The 23,744-nt window shown below is 43.4% G+C and overlaps 2 pseudogenes; both read right to left on the bottom strand.

The window, feature by feature from the left end:
- Positions 1 to 22,638: 22,638 nt before the first annotated feature.
- On the bottom strand, positions 22,639 to 22,989 carry LOC139002023 (cyclin-dependent kinase 2-associated protein 1 pseudogene; annotated as a pseudogene).
- Positions 22,990 to 23,304: 315 nt separating this feature from the next.
- LOC139002024 (ATPase inhibitor, mitochondrial pseudogene) lies at positions 23,305 to 23,479 on the bottom strand (annotated as a pseudogene).
- Positions 23,480 to 23,744: the final 265 nt, after the last annotated feature.

Here is a 23,744-nt window from a genome sequence, read left to right as displayed (position 1 = left end):
AGGCTGGTGTTAGGGTTAGCATCCAGGCTGCACATTGGAATTACCTGGAGAGTTAAGATTTGGGTTAGGGTTAGTTCCAGGATTAGGGTTAGCATTAGAGTTAGGTTGTAGGATTGGGTTGGGTTTTGTGTTAGGGCTAAGGTTAGTGTTATGCTTAGGGTTATGGTTGGGGTTAGGACTAGAGTTAGCGGTAGGGCTAGGAGTAGGGCTTCAGTTAGGGTTAGGGATAGTGTTAATATTTGGACTAGTGCTAGAGTTAGGGTTAGGGTTAAGATTAGTGCTAGGGCTAGAGTTAGTGTTATTGTTAGGGTTAGGGCTATCGCTCATTTTAAGCTTAGTGTTGACTGCCGGGGTTCATGTCCCAGCATCAGGAAGGATTCAGGAATCTGGAAAAGGCGCTGCGCATAGATGACATAGGAATCCAGAGACTAATAAAGAGTCCAGAGATGAGATATAATTTTGAAAGGCATTGGGGGTCAGAGGAACTTCAGCTAAAGGAACTGAAGACTACCTCCTTGTCTAGGACCCTTGCTTTTATTAACACAATTTGTCCTAAGGTAAGGTGGAGATAATACACTTCAAAGGGTAAGGTTTCAAAGGGTACAGAGGTATTGTCAGTTTGGGGAATAGCCTACGGCTGTTCAGGTGTTTGGCCAATAGGAGGCAATAACATGTAAATTAAGATGCCCTTTAACTGTCTGGCAGCCATAACAAGTTTCCTATTCAGGTTTGGGGAAATGCCTTTGGCCATTCCCAACAGATGACTACATGTGTGACTCAACCCTGTTGAGTCCCCAAGTCTCATCAACCTTTTGATGAAACTCTTGAAATTATGACATGCTGGAATTGGTCTACGGCAGTTGACGTCCTTGGCTGCACATTGAAATTACCTAAAGATTTACAGTTAGGGTTAGAGTTAGGTTTAGGGTAAGGGCTAGGGCTCCGATTAGGATTAGGATTAGGATTAGGGCTAGGACTAGATCTATGGTTATGGTTCAGGCTAGGGTTAGGGATAGGTCTAAGGCTATTGTTAGGGTTAGGGTTAGGGTTAAGATCAGTGCTAGGGCTAGGGTTAGGTTTAGGGTTATGTTTAGGGTTAGGGCTAGGATTAGGGTTAGCTTTAGATTTGGTTTTAAGGTTGGGTTAAGTTTAGGGTTAGGGCTAGTGTTAGTGCTATGGTTAGGCATAGGACTAGGGATAGGGTTAGAGTTAGAGATAGCATAGGGGTCCTTGGCTGCACATTGGAATCACCTGGATAGTTACAGTTATGGTTAAGGTTATGGTTATAGTTAGGGTTAGGTTTAAGCTAGGACAAGGGCTAGGTTTAGGGTTAAGGTTAGGGTTATGATTATGACTGGGACTAGCATTCAATTTAAGGCTATGGTTAGGATTAGGGCTAGGACTAGGATTAAGATTAGGGTTAGGGATAAGGATCAGGTTGGAGCTAAGGCTATGTTTAGTGTAAGGGTTATGGTTATGTCTAGGGCTTGGGTTAGTGTTAGTTTTAGTGTTAGGGTTGGAGTTAGGGTTATGGTTAGGTTTGGGATAGGATTAGGTTTAGGGTTAGGGCTAGGGCTAAGATTAGAGCTAGGGCAAGGGTAAGGGTTATGGCTAGAGCTGGGGTTAATTGTACTGTTAGGGTTAGGGCTAGGGTTAGGGTTAAGGTTAGGACTATTGCTAGGACTAGGGTTAGGGTTAAGTTATGGTTAGGGTTAGGACTATTGCTATAATTAGGGTTAGGGTTAGATTAGGGTTATTGTTAGGATTAGGTTAAGGTTAGGGTTAGGTTTCAGGGGTGAGTTTGGGTTACGGCAAGGGTTAGGGTTAGGGTTAGGACTAGTGTTAAGAATATGTCTAAGGTTAGGATTAGGGTCAGAGTTTTAGTTAGAGATAGTTTTAGGGCTAGGGTTAGGGTTAGGGTAATTTTTAGGGTTAGGGCTATGTGTATGTTTAGTTTAAGGGTACGGATAGGTTTAGGGTTAGTGTTTGGGTCCACTGCACATTAGAGTCACATGGAGATTTAGTGTTACCATTAGGGATATATTTAGGATTAAGGTTAGGATTAGAATTAGGAATAAACCTTAACACTAACCATAGACCTAATGATAATCTAATCCTAACCCTAATCCTAGCCCTAACCAAAAACCTAACTCTAACCCTAACTCTCCAGGTTATTCCAATGTGCAGCCAAGGAGCTAGACACTGACCATACTGTAACCCTAACATTAACCCAAGCATTAGCCATAAACCTAACACTAACTCTAAAACTAAGCCTAAACCTAGTACTAGCCCTAGCCCTAACCATACCTCTAACTCTAATACAAACAATAGTCATAATACTAATCCTAACACTAACACTCACCCTAACCCTAACTCAAGCCCTAATTCTTGCTCTAACCTAACCTCAGCCATAATTGTGGCCCTAGCCCTAAACCAAATTTTCCAGGTTTTTCCAATATTTAGCCAAGAATCTCAATATTAAACACAACCCTAACCCGAAATCAACCCTAAAACCTAACCCTAAACCTAGCTTTAGCCCAGCCCTAAACCTAACCCTAGCCTAATCTTAACCCTAACCCTAATCCTAACTGTAACCCTAACCCAACCCATAGCCCAAACCCTATCCCAAACCTAGCCCTAAGCATAAAACCCTAACACAACCATAAAACCTAACCCTAACCCTAGCCCTAGTCCTAACCCTAACTCTCCAGGTGATCTAATGTGCATCCAAGAACCCAGATGCTGAGCCTAAACCTAACCTTAAACCTAAAACTATGCTAACACTAACCCAAGCCCTAGCCCTAATCTTAACACTAACCCTAACCCTAACTGTAGCCCTAACTCTAAACCTAACCCTAGCCATAGCCCTAACCATAACACTAACCCTAACCCTAAACTGAAGGCTAATACTAACCTGCGCCCTACCCCTAATCTTAACTATTGCTAACCCTAACTGCAGCCCTAGCCTTAACCATAACTCTAGCTCTAAGACTAATACTAACCCTAATCCTAAACTAACCCAACCCTAAAACCTAACCCTAAACTTAGCCCTAGCCCTAGCTTTAACCTCAAACATAACCCTGACCCCAACCCTAGCCCTATAGCCCTAACCTTAACCCTAAACCTAACTCTATCCTAACCCTAACCTGAATATTAACACTAACCTAACCCTAACTATAGCCCTAGCCATAGCCCTAACCCTAATCCTAACACTAGTCCTAGCCCTATCCCTAACCCTAACTATAACACTAACCCTAATTTGTAATGTGAATCCAAGAAACCGGACAATAACCCTAACACTAATCCTAACCCTAAACCTCATACTAACACTAACCCGAGCCCTAGACATAATCTGAACACTAACGATAAACCTAAATGTAGCCCTAGTCCTAAACCTAACCCTAACCCTAGACCTATGACTAAACCTAACCCTAGCCCTAGCCCTAAACATGCCACTAACCCTAACCTTAACCCTAGCCCAAGCCCAAACCCTAACCCAACCCCTAAACCTAACCATAACCCTAGCCCTAACCATAACACTATCCCTAGTACTATCCCTAACCCAAATCCTAACCCTAACTCTCCAGCTGATTCCAATGTGCATCCAAGAAACCAGACACTAACCTTATCACTAATCCTAACCCTAAACCTAATGCTAACATTAACCCGAGTCCAAGCCTTGATTTTAATACTGATCTTAAACCTAACCCTAGCCCTAACATGAACTAGCCCTAGCCCTAACATGAACTAGCCCTAGTCTTAATATTAACACTAAACCTAACCCTAGCCTTAACCCTAACCCAGGGGTGGGCAAACTTTTTGACTTGAGGGCCACAATGGGTTCTTAAACTGGACCGGAGGGCCAAAACAAAAGCATGGATGGAGTGTTTGTGTGAACTAATATAAATTCAAAGTAAAATCATTACACAAAAGGGTACAGTCTTTTTTTTTTTTTAGTTTTATTCATTTCAAAAGGGCTGGATCTGGCCCTTGGGCCGTAGTTTGCCCACGGCTGCTAACCCAATCCTGAAACCTAACACTAACCCTCTCCCTAGACCTAGCCACAACTCTAACCCTAACCTATCTGAAAACTTAATTCTAGCCCTAACCCTAGCTTAACCCTAGCCCTAACCCTGGCCTTAACCCTAACCCTAACCATAGCCCTAACCCTAACCACCCTTTTTTGTCAGTCAACATATAGTTCTCCATCCCCCAGTTCTTCTGTGGGTAACATTACCTATTTCTACTCATCCTTGAAAGCACAGGTCACTGCTTCCAGGAGATCTCTTTTGACCTTCACCTCCAGCTCCAACCAGGGAAGGGAATGGGTTCTATATCAGCCTGAAACCTTAGAGTGTCCACAATATGCTCTCCCTGCTCTGTAATGTGAGCCCTCCATCAGAGGACCTCACTTTTTTGCTCATTAGAATGAGCAAGAATCTCTTAAAAGACCCAGAACCCTGGCCATACTTCAGACCAGTTAGATCAATCTCTGGGGGTGGAACTAAGGAATCTGGAGTTCTTAAAATTCTCCAGGTGATTCCAACGTGGATCCAAGGCCCCAGATGCTAATCCTAAACCTCACCCTAACCATAACTGTAGCACTAGCCTTAACCCTAGACCTACCCTAACCCTAACCCTAGCCCCAACCCTAATCCTAATCTGAGCCTTAGTCCTAAACCTAACCCTAACTCTAAACATATCTGAAGCCTTAACCCAAATCATAAACCTAGCACTATTCCTGTCCATAACAGTAATCCTCACAGTAACCCTAGCCCTAACCCTAACCCTAGCCTTAGCCCAAACCTCAACCCTAATCCTAACCCTAGCCCTAGCCCTAATATTAGCACTAATCCTACCTCTAATCATAGCCCAAGTCCTAATCCTAACACTAGCCCTAAACCTAACTGTAGCCCTAGCTCTAACCATAACACTAAACATAACCTTAACCCTAACCCACCTAACACAACTGCTGGAAGCTATCCACTGTCAACACTATCATTAAAGTGCAGCAAGGGAACTTGGCAGGCTGATGGACCTTGAGCTTTAGCAAGGGCTAAAGCTATGCACTGATTGTTCTGTCAAGATAATGGTGGCTTGCCGAAACCGGTTTGGCTCAGTGGATAGAGCGTCAGCCTGCGGACTGAAAGGTCCCAGGTTCGATTCCGGTCAAGGGCATGTACCTAGGTTGCGGGCACATCCCCAGTAGGAGATGTGCAGGAGGCAGCTGGTCGATGTTTCTAACTCTCTATTTCTCTCCCTTCCTCTCTGTAAAAAATCAATAAAATATATTTAAAAAAAAAAAATAATGGTGGCTCAAACCATTTTCTGACATAATAGTCTCAAAGTAAATCTTTACTAATATTTACTGACCTTTAAAATAGTCTGTCTGCTATCAGATTGCCTGCCTAACTGAAGGCAAGATGTGTATTCTAAAATTGAATAAAAGCTAACAGGGACAGGGCTTCATAGAGCCTCTCCACTAGATAAAGGTTTCCACCTGGCCCCCATGCCTTCTAAATTCATATTTCCTGTCTAGTGTATTCATTTGTGTGAGGCCCCTTTTCCACATCCTGAACCCTAGCCGCAAATGGATGTGGCATTCACACCCAACCATAAAACCCAACCCAGCCCTAACCCTAATCCTAACATAACACTAACCCTAACCCTAGGCCTAGCCCTAACCCTAAACCTATCCCTAACACTAACTCTCCAAGTGATTCCAATTTGCAGGCAAAGACTCAGATGCTAACTCATCCCTAACCCTAAGCTGAGCCTTAGCCCTGGAATTCACTGCTGAAAAGATGGAAACACTGGAATTCACTGGTAAGAGCTGTGTTTGAAACGTGTTTGAAAATACGTACATGTGTTTGAACTACACATAAAACACTGGTAAAGGGCTGAAAATTAGGTAGAAAGATGTTTGAAAACACTGGGGAAACACTGGTAAAGAGCTGGAAACTAGATACAAATGTTTGAAAACACTGGGTATTAACAGGTAAAGTGCTGGAAACTAGGTAGAAATATGTTTGAAAACACTTTGAGTTCACTGGTAAAGAGCTGGATTTTGTGTAGAAAAGGGTTGGAAAGCATGAGGTGTTCACTAGCAAAGAGCTGGAAACAGTAGAAAAGTGTTTGAAAACGCATGGATATCACTGGTAAAGAGCTGGAAACTGTAGAAAAGTGTTTAAAAACACTTGGAAATGACTGATAAAGAGCTTCTAAGTCTCCATAAAACTGTTTCTAAACACTTAGAAATAATTGATTGAGAGATGGCAACTAGATACAAAAGTGTTTGAAAACACTTGGCAATCAAAGGTTTAGAGATGGAAAATAGGAAGAAACAGGTTTGAAAATACTGGTAAAAAGACGGAAACTAGGTACTAAAGTGCTGAAAAACACTGGGAATACACTGGTAAACAGCTGGAAACTTGAAAAATGTTTGACAACACGTGGAGTTCACTGGTTAAAGAGCTGGAAATTATGTAGAAACTTGTTTGAAAACACTGAATTTACTGCTAAAGAGCTGGAAACAAGGAGAAAAATGTTTGAAAACAGAGAGAATTTACTAGCAAAGAGCTATAAACTGTAGAAAAGTGAAAACACCTGGAAGTAACTGCTAAAAAGCTTCTAAGTCGCTATAAAACTGTTTCTAAACACTTAAAATCACTGGTTAAGAGCTGGACAATAGGTGTAAAACTGTGAAAACACTAGGAATTAACTGGTAAAGAGCTGGAAACTAGGTGAGAATGTGTTTGAAAATACAAGGAAAACACTGGTAAAGAGCTGGAAACTAGGTAAAAATGTTTTTTATAACAATGGGAATACACTGGTAAAAAGCTAGAACTAGAAAAGTATTGGAAAACACTTGGAAATCACTGACAAAGAGCTGCACACTCTATAGAAACCTATTTGATAACACTTGGAAATTACTCTCAAGAGCTGGAAGAAACATGTTTAAAAAACACTTGGAATTCACTGGTAAAGACCTGGAAAGTGGCAAACATGTTTGAAAACACTGTATTCACTGGTGAGAGCTGGGAACTGTAGTAAAGTGTTTGAAAAGACTTGGAAATCACTGACAAAGAGCTGCCCACTCTATAGAAACCTATTTGAAAACACGTGAAAATTGCTGCTAAAGAGCTTCAAACCAGGTAGAAACATCTTTGAAATCACTTGGAATTCACTGATAAAGAGCTGAATTCTGTGTAGAAAAGGGTTTAAAAACCTTGGAAATCGCTGGTTAAGAGCTGAAAACACAGAGAAATGTGCTTGGCAACGCCAGAAAAATCACCTTTAAAGAGATGGAAACTGTAGAAATGTGCATAAAACATGTGGATATCACTGGTAAAGAGTTGGAAATTAGGTAGAAATATATTGGAAAACACTTGGAATTCACTAGTAAATAGCTGAAAACTATAGTAAAGTGTTTGAATACATACAGAAGTCACTGGTAAAGCACTGGAAACTGTGTAGAAAATTGTTTCAAAAAGCTTGGAAGTCACTGACAAAGAGCAGCCCACTCTATAGAAACCTATTTGAAAACATGTGGAAATTACTGCTAAAGAAATGAAAACTGGGCAGAAACATGTTTGAAATCACTGGGAAATCACAGGTAAAGAGCTGGAAAACTGGGAGAAAAGAGTTTGAAAATACTTGGAAGTCACTGCTAATAAGTTTCTAAGTCGCTATAAAACTGTTTCTAAACACTTGGAAATCACTGGTTGAGATATGAAATGAGGTACAAAAGTGTTTGAAAACACTGGCAAATCACTGGTAAAGAGAGTTGGAAATTAGGTAGAAACATGTTTAAAAACACTTGGCATTCACTGGTAGAGCCTTGAAAACTGTCTATGAAAGGGTTGGCAAACACTGGGTGTTCACTGGCAAAGAGCTGGAAACTTAGGAGAAAAGTATTTGACAACACCTGGAACTCGCAGCTGGAAATTGTGTAGGACAGTGAGAAATCACGAGTAAAGAATGGAAAACTCTGTACTAAAGAGTGAGAAAACACAGGGAAGTCACTAGTAAAGAGTGGGAAACTGTTGAAATGTGTTTGAAAACACAAGGAAATCAGTGTTAAAGAGCTAGAAACTGCAAAGAAGTGTTTGAAAACACTTGGAAGTAACTGCTAAAAAGTTGTAGCTCTCTACAAAACTTTTTCTAATCACTTAAAAAAATCACCAGTTAAGACCTAGACAATAGGTATAAAACTGTTTGAGAACACTGGGAATTCACTGGTAAAGAGGTGGAAACTAGGTCAAACAGTTTTCATAACTCTGGGAATACACTGGTAAAAAGCTGGAACTAGTATTTGAAAACACTTGGAAATCACTGACAAAGAGCTGCACACTATCAAAATCTATTTGAAAACACTTAGAATTCACTGGTAAAGAGCTGAATTATGTGTAGAAAAGGATTTAAAAACTCTTGGAAATCGCTGGTTAAGAGCTGGAAACAAAGAGATAAGTGCTTGGCAAAACCGAAAAAACACCATTAAAGAGATGGGAACTGTGTAGAAATGTGCGTAAAACACGTGGATATCACTGGTAAAGAGTTGGAAATCAGATAGAAATATATTGGAAAACACTTGGAATTCACCAGTAAAGAGCAGAAAACTAGTAAAGTGAAAACATATGAAAGTCACTGGTAAATCACTGAAAACTGTAGAAAATTGTTTCAAAACGCTTAGAAATCCCTGATAAAGAACTGCCCACTCTATGGAAACACGTGGATATCACTGGTAAAGAATTGGAAATTAGATAGAAATATATTAGAAAACACTTGTAATTCACCAGTAAAGAGCTGAAAACTGTAGTAAAGTGTTTGAAAAACCTACAGAAATCACTGGTAAAGCACTGGAAACTGTGTAGAAAATTGTTTCAAAATGCTTGGAAATCACTGATAAAGAGGTGAAAACTGGATAGAAACATGTTTGAAATCACTGGGAAATCACTGGTAAAGAGCTGAAAACTAGGTAGAAACATGTTTGGAATTACTTGGAATTCACTGGTAAATTCACTGTGTAGAAAAGGGTTTAAAAAAGTTTACACAACTGAAACCAGAGAGAATGGAGCCCGATTCCTTACAGGGCTGCGTGATTCCACCTTAGGCCATGGGTTATGTTGTTGCTGGGGCACTGTCTAGCCCAAATCTTGTTTACTGTGCACTTTTGTTTGTGTTCTACACCTTGTACTACAGCAACTTTGCAGAGTGCCCTCTCCCACTTCCGGACCCCTCAGGGGATGCTGGAGAGCCTGTTTTGGCCCTATCCCTACCAGGCCAAGGGACCTTGCTCACTCTGCAGATGCCAGGTAGGGACAGCGAGAGGTTGGTTCCAGGGAATGTACGGCCCATCTCACCCAGTCGTGCCCTACTGGCCACTTTCCTATTAATTTCCTTTCAATGTGCACAAATCCGTGCACAGGGTCACTAGTAATTTTATAAATTTTTTCACAGACACACTGTATGTATATACGGTTTTCATATAAATATATTATGTATGCTGTTTAAAAAGTTTTGAATGATTTGTTTTGCTCTCCTATTCACTCCATTATTTTAAGAAACTAATGCTCATCACCTGATGTAATATTCTAAATGCTGCTTTTTCCTCATATGCTCATTTGTATATTTATATACATATATGTCATTATTTTATAAGTATGGAGTTAGGTACGTTACTTTATGTTTTATTTTTTAAACTTAGTAATGGATATTAAATCTCACCATAACAGTTTGGAAAAATATAACTCAGTCTTTTTAATTGAGGCGTAATTGGATGACATTCAACTGGGCTATTAGAGTTTTCTTTTCCCTTGATGATATTTTAAAATAGAACTTGTAGTAAGATAATTGTAGAATTGTATATGGTTATAAAAGTAATACAAAGGGATCTCATATACATTTATCCCATTTCCTGAATGCTAACATTTCATTAAATCATAGTATAATATCAGTGTCAAATATTTCTATTGATACAACTCATCAACCTTATTCAGACACCCCTGGTTTTATTTATATTGCACTCACTTGTGGATGCACACGTGTGTGTGTGTGTGTGTGTGTGTGTGTGTGTGTGTGTGTGTTGTTCTATAAAATTTTATCACATATGTGGTTGCGTTACCTGGAGTTGGAGCAACTATCTTGTGACCATGAGGATACAGATTTCTTTATGTATTCTAGATGCACAAACATCTGGTAATGTCTAGCAGTATAAATAGAACAACCATCAAATTAGGTTTGTGCATGCACCAGCACCACAGCAAAGATATAACACAGTTTCATCACTTCAAAGTTTCCTCTTCTTGTCCACATTCACCTCTCCTCTTGCCTGTCCTCTTCTCTAAACATTGGAAACCACTAATCTACCCTTTATTCATTTTTTAAATTGAATTTATTGGGGTGACATTGGTTAATAAATTATATATGTTTCAGGTGTACAATTATATAATGCATCATCTGTATAATGTGTGTTCACCACCCTAAGTCAAGTCTCCTTCAAAGTTTTATTTTTTTCAAATGTTATATAAATGCAATCATACCTTTTTAGAATTAACTGTTCCCCTCAGCATAACTCTCTGGAGATTCAGTGGTTGTATGTATCAACAGTCCACTCCTTTTAATTACTAAGTAATATTCCATGATATGTATGTTGTAGAGTTTGTTTAGCCATTCCTCAGTAGAAAGAAATCTGACTTCATTTCACTTTTTGGCTATTAAAAATAAAGCTGCTATAAATATTCATGTAGAGGTTTTTGTGTTATCATGAGTTTTTATTTGTCTTGAATTGCCAGGGTCCAGCTGGAGAGGTCCAGGGGTTCCCAAAGGTGTGGACGGGGTCGGCGAAGAATGAAGGACATGTAGACAGCATTCAGATGATCAGCATAGCCAGGTTCTCCCTTATTCTCCTGTTACATCTGTATTTATACCATTTGATTCTATAAGCATGCCTCTATAGTCACATCATGGTATGTTTTGGGTCCTCCCTTGACCTTCTACAGTTCCTTGTTTTATGTCCATAGTTTTTTATCTGACCTTTGCCAAAAATCCCATCTCCATCTAGTTCTGTTGATTTTAATCCTATCCATTCTATTCCAAAGGTTAGGGCTAGTTTGTTATCTCCATTCCAAGGTCACTACTCTTCTGTTCTGTTAAGCTACAAGGAAGTGACTGAAGGAGATTATCCTATTCTATGGCCTAAGTAAAGATTATGTAGCTTAAGCATGATTGTTCGTAGTTAAAGTAATTAACTACCCGCCTGGCACTTAGCTACGGGGTTTTACTGATTTATTCCCTTCCTTAGTCCTGTTAATCCCTGACTCCAGGGAAACATTCCCACCTGGGGAAACAACCTTTCTCGGGGAGGTGGCCCTGGTTAGAACACATAGCACTAAGAAGGGGAGCAAACATATTAAGAACAGTATGCCAGGTCCCTTGAAACATGCTGTGCAGATGTTTCTTCCCTGCAGCGATTGTGTCAAGCAGCAAGGATGGACCGGCTTCCGGCATTGAATAAATGCCCAACCATGCAATTGCTAGATTATAAGATAACTAGTGGCCTGGCGCATGAAATTCATGCACGGGTATGGTCCCTAGGCCTGGCCTGTGATCAGGGCCATCTTCCCCAGCTGCCCACAGCCAGCCCTGCCCACGCTGCCACCCACCCCCAGTTCCCCATTTGCCATCGGGTGATAGGAGCCTGTGGGGTGGGGGGTAAAAACAGAGAGGTTGGCCATTCTGCCCACTCGCAAGCCCTGCCCATGCTGCAGGTTGCCCTCTGTGTGTGTGGGGTGACTGGTGGGGCGGGGGCTTTGGCCTGGCACCACCTGCATCCCCCACCACCCACCCCTGGTTCCCCATTCACCATTGGGTGATCAGAGCCTGCTGGCCAGGGAAAAGGACCAAGAGGTGGTCAGTGCACCTCATAGTGACTAGTCGATTGGTCGATCAGTCGATCAGTCGATCTGCTCATTCTGCCTTTAGGGTCAATTTGCATATTACCCTTTTATTATATAGGATAGAGGCTCAGTGCATGGATGGGGGCCAGCCTGCCTGCCCTGGTTTGGGCCTCAGATCGGGGTGAGGGTCCCCACTGGGTGGGGGTCCAGTTGGGATGAGAGGCCATGGAGGGTTTGCAGGCCGGCCATGCCCCGATTGGGTGGGAATCCCCACTGGGGGGCAGGGCCAGCCAGGGCTAGGGGCAGTGCAGTTTTTAGGCTGACTATGCCCCTGATTGGGGTGGGGTCCCCAGTGTGGGGCAGGGCTGGCCAGGGCAACAGGCGGCAGTCGTTCTGGTCTCTGGTCGTTTGGGTTGTTCTGCTGTTTCAGTCACTGGGCTTTTATTATATAGAATTGCATGTTAGTTTCAGAAACTGTCAGAATGGTTTCTGGACTGATTGTATCATTTTATAGCCTCACTGGCATTGTATGAATGTTCCTGTTTATTTTCACATCATTAGCATTTAGTGTTGTCATCATTTTGTATTTTAATCATTCTTCTAGGAACATAGTATACCTCATTGTGGTTTTAATATGTATTTCCCTAATGGCTGAAGATATTGAACATCTTTTCATGTGCTTATTTGCCATCCATATGTTCCATGAAATGAACACTTCCTTTTGTCCATTTTCTAATTCAATAATTTGTTCTTTTTTTTTTTTTAATCCTCATCCAAGGATTTTTTTTTTCCATTGACTCTTTAGAGAGAGTGGAAGGGAGGGAGGAGGGGGAGAAAGAAAGAGAGGAACATTGATGTGAGAGAGACACATGGATTGTTTGCCTCCCTCTCATGCCCTGGGGCCAGGAATTGAACCTGCAACCCAGCTAAGTGTCCTTGACCAGGAATCGAAATCTTGACCCTTCAGTCCCTGGACTTACACTCTAACCACTGAGCCAAACTAGCCAGGGCCAATAGTTTGTTCTTTTATGTTGAACTTTGAGATTTCTTTATATATTCTAGAAACTAGTTCTTTGTTCCATATGTGGTATATTAGGCAGATCAGGCTGCCAAACAAAATACCATAGACTGGGTGGCTTAAGCAGCAGAAGTTTATTTTCTCATGTTTCTGGAGGCTGAGAAGTCCAAGATGAAGGTGCCAGCAATTTTGGCATCTGGTGAGAGCTACCCCTCGGGTTATGGGCTGCTGCCTTCTTACTGTTTCCTCACATGGCAGAGAGATAGTGAGCTCTCTGGTATGTCTTCTTATAAAGACACTAATCAAATTGGACCAGGGTTCCACCTGTTTGACATCATTTAATTTAATTACTTCTATATAGGTCCCATCTTCAAATATAACTACATGGGACATTAGGCTTTTAAGGTATAGATTTTGAGAGAACAAACATTCAGTCCATTACATGAGGCTTATAAATATTTCCCCACATTATGTAGCTTGCTTTTGCATCCTCTTAACAAAGTCTTTCACAATCCAAATTTTAAAATTTTTTATGAAGTTCAAGTTATCAAAATTTTCCTTTATGAATCACCCATTTTTGGAGTAATAGCCAACAACTCTGCCTAACTCTAGATCTAGATGATTTTCCGTGTGTGTATTTTTTTTTCTGACAGCTTTATAGTTTCACATTTTACATTTAAACCAATTATTATTTTTTTAAAAATAGTTTATTGATTTTTAGAGAGAGAGGAAGGGAGAGGAAGAAAGACAGAGGAACGTTGATGTGAGAGTGAAACATCAATCAGCTGCCTCCTGCACGCCTTACACCTTAGATCGAGCCCACAACCCAGGCATGTGCCCTGACTGGGAATTGAACCAGCACTTTCAATGCATGGAACAGTGCCCAATCAACTGAGTCACAGTGACCGGAGCACATTTAAACCAATTATTTATTTTTAGTTATAATTTGTATATGCTCTTATGAGAGCACAGAGGCCTTATTATTCGTATACCAGGATGTTCAAGGCCATTCTGGCATGAATCTAATCAGATTCTAAGGTTAAGATACCATGAGCAGGTGCAAGGACACACGGTACATTGTACCCTTCTGTAACCCAATATGATTGATTTTAACTATTGGAATGAAGCCTTCTTTGTCTCAGCAGTAATATACGGGTTACTAACCAAGTGTGTGAAAAAGTCTGCTAGAAACAGCAGCTGGGCAGAGCAGAGGCTAGAGAGAGCTCAGAGAAGCAGAGGTATTAGGCAAAGAGAATATAGCTCCTATGTGTTCAGGAGACAGGAAAGCTTAGATGGAGCTGAGAGCTGGTACTGCTACAATGTAAGGCTAAGATTTCATAGAGAGCTCAGACATAGCTACCATGTGGACCAGCCAGTGTGTTGGGCAAGGAAGACAGGAAAAGCTGCTGAGCCACAGAAGCTAGAGAAGCTGCTGTGGCTAAAGCTCTAAGCAAGAGCTCATGTACTATTGCTATGTAAAAGCTAGGGATCTAGAGGCAACCTGAGGCTGTGGGAATAGAGACTGCTACTACCGTGTAGGGAAGATTTACCAGCTGGTGTACGGATGCCTGCCTGTATGTACTTTGCTGTGAAGAATTGTCTTGTCTGATGGCTATGTGGCCACTGGCTTCTGCAATAAGACTCATTCTTATTAACATACAACCTCTCCTGGCTTCTCTGTCTGCCTGCCACAGAGACCTGCTGTCTCTGACACTTGGTGCTGTCCAAGGAGGTCCAGCCCTAGGCAGAGGGGTTTGGACCCAACACCTGTTACTAGTGAGCAGAGGATAAAGAAGAAACTTGGGTAAGTTCCCAACAATTGGGACAGTGGACAGGGCTCAAGAAGGAACCAGTGCTGGCGTCGTCATGAAGAATTAAGAAGAAAATATAGACACAGAACAACTCAGAGCAGCAGAGCTCTTACTATCTCTGACAGCTATGAAGAGATTAAAGTTCAATTTTTTTTGCCTATGGATATCTAATTCTTCAGCACCATTTGTTGAAAGGCTATCATTCCATTGAACTGTTTTTGTACATCTGTTAAAATTAGTTAAGTTTACTCATGTGAGTCTATTTCTTTTTCAGTGAAGGATAGTCATGTGGGTTTTCTATGCTGTTCCATTGATTCATATATATGTCCTTCCACACAATTTTGATTTCTATAGCTAAATGTAAAGTCTTAAAATCTACCTAATTCTTGCCCCTTGATTCTTGTTTTAAAAAATTGTTTCTTTTTTTATTTTTGAATTTATATAATTACTAGGGGCCCAGTGCATGAATTCGTGCACCTTGAAAGAAACTGTGGGCCGCAATGTTGCAGTGGGCAAAGGGATGGGTCTCAGCCCATCCTCTGAGCCCCCTCCCTGACCCTCTCACCATGGCCCCTGGTTCCCTATCTGCTGGCAGACCTGCTCCTGTCTCTGCCATTCCCATGCATTGACGGAATTGGCTCTACTTGCCCTGGCTGATGGCACGTAGTGATTGGGGCTGGCGCCAGCAGCAAGTGTGAGGGGAGGCATTGCTGTCAGCGGGTGTGAGTGATGACTGCTGCCCCAATTGCCCCTCAGGAACAGGGGGAAGTAGAGAAGCCCTCAGGGGCAATCAGAGCCAGCAGCTGCTGCTCATATCCACTGATGGCACCAAGTGATTGGGACCAGTGCTGGGCGCTGGCAGCAAGTGCAAGCTCCAGTACCAGCAGTGAGTGTGAGTGGGGCTGACGCTGGCAGCAGATGAGAGTGCTGGGCAGGACTGTGGCGCCTGTGAGCAAAGAATTTTCAGTAACCACAGGGGCTCACCCTGATGACAGCAAAAAGTGCTCCACCTTGGTCTGGCACCCCTGCTCACCTGCTCCACTATCCCACTGGGGCCAACACCTGCCATGTTTTGTGCTCTGCCACCTGCTGCTGAAGCCCACCATGTTCTGTGCACCCCCTGGTGGTCAGTGCACATCATAGCAACCAGTTGTTCAGTTGTTTGGTTGTTCTGTCATTTGGTCTATTTGTATATTAGGATTTTATATATATACTAGAGGCCCGGTGCACAAAAATTTGTGCACTGGTGGTGGGGGGGGTGTCCCTCAGCCCCACTTGTGCCCTCTCACAGTCTGGGACCCCTCGGGAGATAATGACCTGCTGGCTTAGGCCTGCTCCCGGGTGGCAGAGGGCAGGCCCAATCCCTAGGTGCAGCCCCTGGTCAGGCTCAGAGCAGGGCTGATTGGGGAGTTGGGGAGCCACCCCCTGTCATGCACAGAGCAGGGCGGATCGGGAGGTTGTGATGCCACCCCCAGTCACACTCAGGGTAGGGCCAATTGGGGGGTTGGGGCACCGCCCCCTGTCACACTCAAGGCATGGTCGATGGGGTGGTTGCAGCGCCACCCCCTGTCAAACACAGAACAGGGCCAATCAGGGGGTTGGGGCACTGCCCCCTGTCACGCACAGAGCAGGGCCCATTAGGGGGGTTGGGGCTCCATACCCTGTCACACACAGAGCAGGGCCGATCAGGGGGTTGGGGAGCTCCCCCCTGTCACACACAGAGTAGGGCCGATAGGAGAGTTGGGGCACTGCCCCCTGTCACACACAGAGCAGGGCCAATCAGGGGGTTGGGGTGCCACCCCCTGTCACCCACAGAGCAGGGCTGATCAGGGGGTTGGGACACTCCCCTCTGTTACAGTCAGGACAGGGTCGATGGGGAGGTTGCGGCTCCACCTTGTCACACAGAGCAGGGTTGATCAGGGGGGTGGGGAGCTCCCCCCTATCAGGCACAGAGCAGGGCCGATCAGGGGGTTGGGGCACCTTCCCCTGTCACAAACAGAGCAGGGCAGATAGGGAGGTTGTGGCCCCACCCCCTGTCACACACAGAGCCGCAGGGGGTTTGGGTGCTGCCCCCTGTCACACTGCTCCAGGGGCCAGGAGGCCTCTTGGCTCCACTGATCCCAGTGCTGGAAGGCCTCGTTGCTCTGCTTGACACAGGGGCAGTGAGGCCTTGCGGCTCCGCTGATCCCAGTGCTGATAGGCATATTACGCTTTTACTATATAGGATAGAGGCCTGGTACATGGGTGGGGGCCGGCTGGTTTGCCCTGAAGGGTGTCCTGGATCAGGGTGGGAGTCCCGCTTGGGTGCCTGGCCAGCCTGGATGAGGGGATGATGGCTGTTTGCAGCTGGTCACACCCCCTTCAGGGTGGGGGTCTGCACTGGGGTGCCTGGCCAGCCTGGATGAGGGGATGATGGCTGTTTGCAGCTGGTCACACCCCCTTCAGGGTGGGGGTCCCCACTGGGGTGCCTGGCCAGTCTGGGTGAGGGGCTGAGGGCCGTTTTCAGGCTGGCGGGTGACTGAAGCTCCCAACCTCTCCTTTTTTTTTTTTTTATTATAGGATTTATTTACTTTCTATGGCTGACACTGGAGCTGAGAGCCAGCTTTAGCTCTGAGGCTCGGCTCCAGCTCTGAGACCTCAGCTGCTGAAAGCAGGTATCTGGGTTTGTTTGGGTTCTATTTTTGAAACATTGTTGCAACTCCAGCTCGGCCGGCTGGCTGAAAGCATGGGGTTTGTTTAGCTTCTATAATTGCACCATTGTTTCTTAGAGTGCAAGCTCAGAGCCCAGCAGCAGCAGGCAGGGAACCTTGGCTTCCTCCTTCACTGGAGCAAACAAGCCTCCTGTTCGCTTCAGCTGCCTGGCTGCCGGCTGCCATCTTGGTTGGCAGTTAATTTGCATATCGCCCTGATTAGCCAATGGGAAGTGTGTCGGAAGTACAGTTAATTACCATGTTTGTCTATTATTAGATAGGATAGATTATATTTTTAGTTTTTTATAAATATGTTTTTATTGATTTCAGAGAGAGATATAGAAATATCAATGATGAGAGAGAATTGAAACAGAAATTTTAGGGGAATTATAGGCAGGCTTAGGGAATTTTTAGAATTGGGGTTCATGGAAAAAACACAGGGCTACAGATTGGGAGAAGGTATATCTCCATAACACAAGGAAGCCAGGTGCAGGGAGCAGCAACAGTTGCATTTACATAAGACAGGGGAGCTGGAAGTTGTCAAAAAGGTCTATATTTACAAAATAAAGAAGAAGGAAGAAAGCCAGAAAGAAAAGAACAATGAGGAAGGAGTGGGGGGAATCTTATATTTCTCATGTGAGGTTCGAACTTTGAGCTCAGGATTTACTATAGTAACCAGTCTAAGGGAATAATGACCAATCAGAGGGGATATCAAGGCACCAGGATCTGCAGCCTTTATAAGCCATAAGGAAAAGGAATTCATGGGGACCTTTCCCCCTCCCTACTTGGGAGCAGCAACAGTTGCTGCTTATTAAGACAGGTCTATTTTGTAAATATAGACCTTTTTGGCTACTTCCAGATCCGCCATCTTATGTACTTATTCTTCAATAAATCTCCACCTTTGCTATACCACTTTCTGTCAGTGGATTCATTCTTGAATTCTGGCGGACAAAGAATCTGGTTTCTAGTCAAAAAATTCCATTTCAAAATCATTGATTGGCTGCCTTCTGAATGCCCCCACCAAGGATTGGCATGGAACTGTGACTTCCTGGTACATAGATCGGTGCTCAAACAATGAGCCACACCAGCTGGGCAATATTTCAGTTTTCATTTACAGTTGACATACAATATTATATTAGCATCAGGTGTACAAACCAGTGATTAGACATTTCTATAACTTATTAAGTGATCACGCCAATAAATCTAGTACCCATCTCACAGCATACGTAGTCATTACAATATGCTCTACTTTACATCCCCATGACTATTTTGTAACTACCAATTTCTACTTCTTAATCCTTCCACCTTTTTCACAGATGCCCCCAGCCCACTTTTATTTGAGAACCATCAAAAATATTCTTTGCATTTATGAGTCTGTTTCTGTTCTGCTTGTTTCTTTATTTTGTTTTTCAGATTCCACACATAAGTGAAATAATATGGTATTTATCATTTTCTGTCTGACTTATTTCACTTAACATAATACCCTCTTTTCTCAGATGGCAAGATTTTTTTTTTTATGGCTGAGTCATACATAGTCCATTGTATATATGCACCACTTCTTCTTTATCTGTTCAACTATTGATGGACATTTAGGTTGTTGCCATATCTTAGCTATTGTAAATAATGCTGCAATGGACATATGGATGTATATGTGTTTTTTTTTTTATTTACTATTTTAGGTTTCTTCAGGTAAATACCCAAAGTGGAATAGCTGGGTCCTTTTTAGCCTATTGTTTTGAAGTTTATTTTGTCTGCCATAAGATTACTATCCCATCTTTTGTTTTCAATTTTCATTAAATATTTTTATCCTTTTACTTTCAGTCTGTGTATGTCTTTCTATCTGATGTGAGTCTCTTGTAGGAAGCATGTGTAGAGGTCTTGTTTTGTTATCCTTTCAGCCTCCATATGCCTTTTGTTTGGAGCATTTAATTAATTTGCATTAATTAAATAATTAAATTGATATATATGTATTAATTGCCATTTTATCATATATATATATATACATATATATATTTCTTCTTCTTCTTCTTCTTCTTCTTCTTCTTCTTCTTTTAAAAAAAGATTCTTTAGCATTTCTTATAACTTGTCTGGGAAGCTCTTCATCTGTCCTTCAGTTCTAAATGATAGCTTTGCTGAGTGGAAGTAATCTTGGTTGTAGGACCTTGCTTTTTAACACTTTGATTATTTCTTGCCAATCTCTTGAGGCCTGCAAAGTTTCTGTTAAGAAATGAGCTGATAATCTTTGGGGAGCTCCCTTGTAGATAAATAACTGCTTTTCTCATGCTGCTTTTAAGATTTTGTCTTTGTTTTTAACCTTTGGACTTTTAATTATGATATATCTTGGTGTGGGCCTCTTTGGGTTTATCTTGTTTGGGACCCTCTGCACTTCCTGGACTTGTGTGTCCATTTTCTTCATCAGATTAGGAAATTTTTCCATAATTATTTTTTTTTCATATAGGTTTTTAACTCCTTGATCTCTCTCTTCTCCTTCTGGCACCCCCATGATGCAAATGTTGGTACACTTAAAGTTGTCCCAGAGGCTCCTAATATTATCCTCTTTTTTTTTGGATTTTTTTTTCTTTTTGCTGTTCTGATTGGGTGTTTTTTGCTTTCTTATATTCCAAATTACTGATTTGATTCTCAGCTTCCTCTACTCTATTGTTGATTCCCTGTAAATTATTCTTCATTTTAGTTAGTGTGTCCTTCATTTCTGAATGGTTCTTTTTTCTGGCTTCCATGTTCTTTTTTATAGTTTCTGTGTTCTTTTTTTATACTTGTTAATATAAAAAACCATTGAAACCTATAAATAATTTTTTTGTGAGTTTGTTTGAGCCAAACTGTCAACATATGCCAGGAAGCAGAATCTCAATGAATTGAAATAATGCTCTGGAGAATTGTGGGTTATATCTATATTTATACACTAGTGGTCCAGTGCATGAAATTTGTGCATGGTGGGGGGGGGGCAGTTCCCTCAGCCCAGCCTGTACCCTCTCCAATCAGACATCCCTCTTGCAATCTGGGACTGCTGGCTCCTAACCGCTCACCTGCCTGCCAGCCTGATTTCCCTAACTGCTCTCCCCTATCAGCCTGATTGCCCCTAACTGCCTCTGCCTCAGCCCTGCCACCATGGCTTTGTCCGAAAAGATGTCCGGAAAGTTTTCCGGAAGTTGTTCAGTCTAATTAGCATATTGCCCTTTTATTAGTATAGATTGATTTTAGAGAGGGAAGGAGATAGAAACATCAGTGATGAGAGAGAATCATTGATTGGCTGCCTCCTGCACGCCCCACACTGGGGATGAAGCTCACAACCTAGTCATGTGTCCTGACTGGGAATTGAACTCTGGGTCCTTCAGTCCTCAGGCGGAGGCTTTATTCACTGAGCAACACCAGCCATGGCTACACTTTCCCTTTCTGCTGGGATGTGTTCTGTCTGCTGGAGCTGAAACACTGAAGCTATCTCACTGGGCAGAGTGGGGTGCACTGGGCAGCTCAGGGCAGAGTGGGGTGCAATGGGTTGGAGCAGGTTGAGCCCCCTGAAAGCTGGAGAGGGGCCTCGTTTATCAACCGAACTGTTTCATGGCTGTGCTGCCTTGCAGTTGAACGGCCACACTGTTGGGCTGTGCCACAGTCAGTGGGAGTTTACACAACTGAACTGTCTGCACAGATAGCTTCCTCCTCACCACACCCCCAAGCTGGGGGTTCCTCTTAGGGTTGAAGTGACACCAACCACCCTTGGTTGGTAGCCCAATGGCCACGTTGGAAAGAGAAGTGGGGAATCCTGATTTTATGTGAATGCTCCAATTTCTTAACTTGGCAACTAATGCAAACTTCAGATGTTTGGACCAAATCAGAGAGGTGGTCAGGCCTGGTGTCCAGGCCACTGGGTGCCACTGTGCTCAGCCCAGTTATAAAGGGACCCTAGACGTCTGGGCAGGTGAAGGGGTTGGGGGCATGCTTGGGTAATTCCGACGTCATCCCACATGTTTTTTTTCCCCCCACTGATCACAATTTATTATAATCTGTTGGCAGCATAGATAGATATTAGTTACCAGAACTATGTCTTCATAGAAGTGGTCAGAGAAAGATAAATATCACATGATCTCACTCATTTGTGGATTATAATGAACAACATAAACCGGTGAACAAAAATAGATCTAGAGACAGAGAAGCATCAATCAGATACTCAAACCTCAGAGGGAAGGCAGGGGAGGGTGTGGCTAAGGGGGACAGATCAACCAAAGGACTTGTATGCATGCATATAAGCATAACCAATGGATACAGACACGGGGGGTGAGGGCATGAATGGGGGGGGGATGAGGGGACAATGGGAGGATAAGGACACAGTTGTAATACCTTAATCAATAAAGAAAAAAAAAGAAGTGGACAGTATGTCGCCATTCTATTGGGAACTGTGTGCACTTAATCATCAGCATGATCTTTCACTTTCTTTTTTGTTGTTGTTGTTAATGAAAATAAGCCTTATTACATCATCAAGTACTAAATACATACAAAGATGCAAACAGTATTAGTCACTTTCTTCCAGATGTTTGGATCCACTGATGGGAAAGGCGGAACTGAAATCTACATACATCCTTAGGGGAAATTTCAGGGGTCCTTGTCAGGGAGGTTCAATAAGTTGGTCTTTCTTCTATATTTATAACTAGTGCATTTTAAAGATTGACTTCAAAGTACTAATAGTCATGCAAATGCTTAAGCAAAAAAAAAAAAAGTTACATTGAGCAGAATTTATACTGTGTGGTGAACGGGCACTGGCTACTAAAGTGCTGCCTCAGGACTGACTGAAACAAACCCTCAGAGTTGCATCAGCTCAGAAGAGAAACATAAAGAACATGTGAGTAACAGAAATGTATCCAGAAGAAAAACACCGTTACATTGGAGGCCAACTATGGTTTGCTGTGATAGGTAACTGACGTGCATCATGTAAATCAATGCTTTAAAAAACAACAACACTAAATGCCCTGGGTAGTTCCTATCTAATATATAAACCTAATAACTGCAAAAATCTCTTCTCCATCTCAGCGATGGGAGGTTCGGAGCCTGACGAACCACCACGGGAGGGGCACGGGAAGGAGAAAACAAGCTGTTACCATTTTGAAACCAAGTTTCATCTGAAAGGGTTGGGGAGCGGGGTGGGGGTAGGGGGGGCAATGAGCTGTCACTTCTTGGAAGAAGATGGAAAGCCTTTCCCGCTGACTCGGAGGCTAGGACCTGGCGGTCCGCTCCGTCTCCACCAAGCCCTCCCCAACCAGCCCTCTCGCATGGATGATGCCTCGTTTCAGTCTCTCCATCACACTCTTGCTGCCCATGTACGTGGGTCGAATCTCCTTCCCCAGATCTTTAATGATGGCCAGCAGCTCAGCATATTTGCTCTGGGGCACCTGGCTGTTCCCTGTTCCCTGCGCGTAGCCTAGAGATGGTGGTCTGTAGTCCCTCAGCAGCTGGCGGTACTGGGAGGACGTCGCCATGTTGGTGGAAGGCGGGCGTATGCTCCCAGCAGCGTTGAGGAAGGCGGCGGCGGGCATGTGCGCGGTCAAGTTCGGTTTGTAAGACATCCTCCCTGGGCAGTGGGGCACAGCAGGGCCTGGCCTGCGAGGCCGGGAGGCAGCGAGGCAGGCCCAGTGTCCGTGTGCCCGTCTGTGCGCCCGCTGAGCTCCTGTGCACTTTTTGTTGTTGACAGCTCAGGCCGCACCAGCAAATAATGGTTGTCCCTCACCCTGACACCGCCACAGTATCATGATCTTTCAGTTTCTTGATGTTCTGCTGTGCCGCTCAGTTTCTTTCTGCAGATGCTCAATCTCCTTTTTATGATGAGTGATCTCTTCTTCATGTTGTTTCTTCAAGGCTACCAGCTGTTCTTTAGTCTGTTCTCAGAAGTATCATTCCTCTTCAGCCTTCTCTTTTTTTGCGAAGGTCCCACCGGCTTCCCTGATCGCGCCGCCTCAGAGCTGAAATTAGCTGACTGCAGCCAAAGCCTCCTGCTTGTATGGCCCTCACTCCCCACACTCCGAGCCACAGCCGTGCCACCAACTCTGAGACTGCCATGGTTGTCAGTGCCGTGTAGCTCTGGACCACCCCATTTGGTTTTAAACACAAACCTGCCTTGGACAGGCCTTGAAGGTTTTTTTCCTTCTGTCTGCTCACATTCAAGTGCCAGCAGCACTGGTCCATTGGTGCCTGGCCTGTCCTCTTGAGATTGACCCTGCAGGACTACTAAGGGAGCCAGTCCCCAGTTCTGCCCTGCCCCCAATGCTGTGTGCAACCTCCTCCTGTTCAGTTGTGATCTGTTACTGCGTCCAGGCCTAATTAG

The sequence above is a fragment of the Myotis yumanensis genome, unplaced genomic scaffold, assembly GCF_028538775.1.
Source record: "Myotis yumanensis isolate MYYU_CA2020_CCGP unplaced genomic scaffold, mMyoYum1.0.hap1 SCAF_2, whole genome shotgun sequence".
Taxonomy (NCBI): domain Eukaryota; kingdom Metazoa; phylum Chordata; class Mammalia; order Chiroptera; family Vespertilionidae; genus Myotis; species Myotis yumanensis.
Note: the sequence above shows the minus strand (reverse complement) of the source record. Positions and strands in the feature narration are given on the sequence as shown.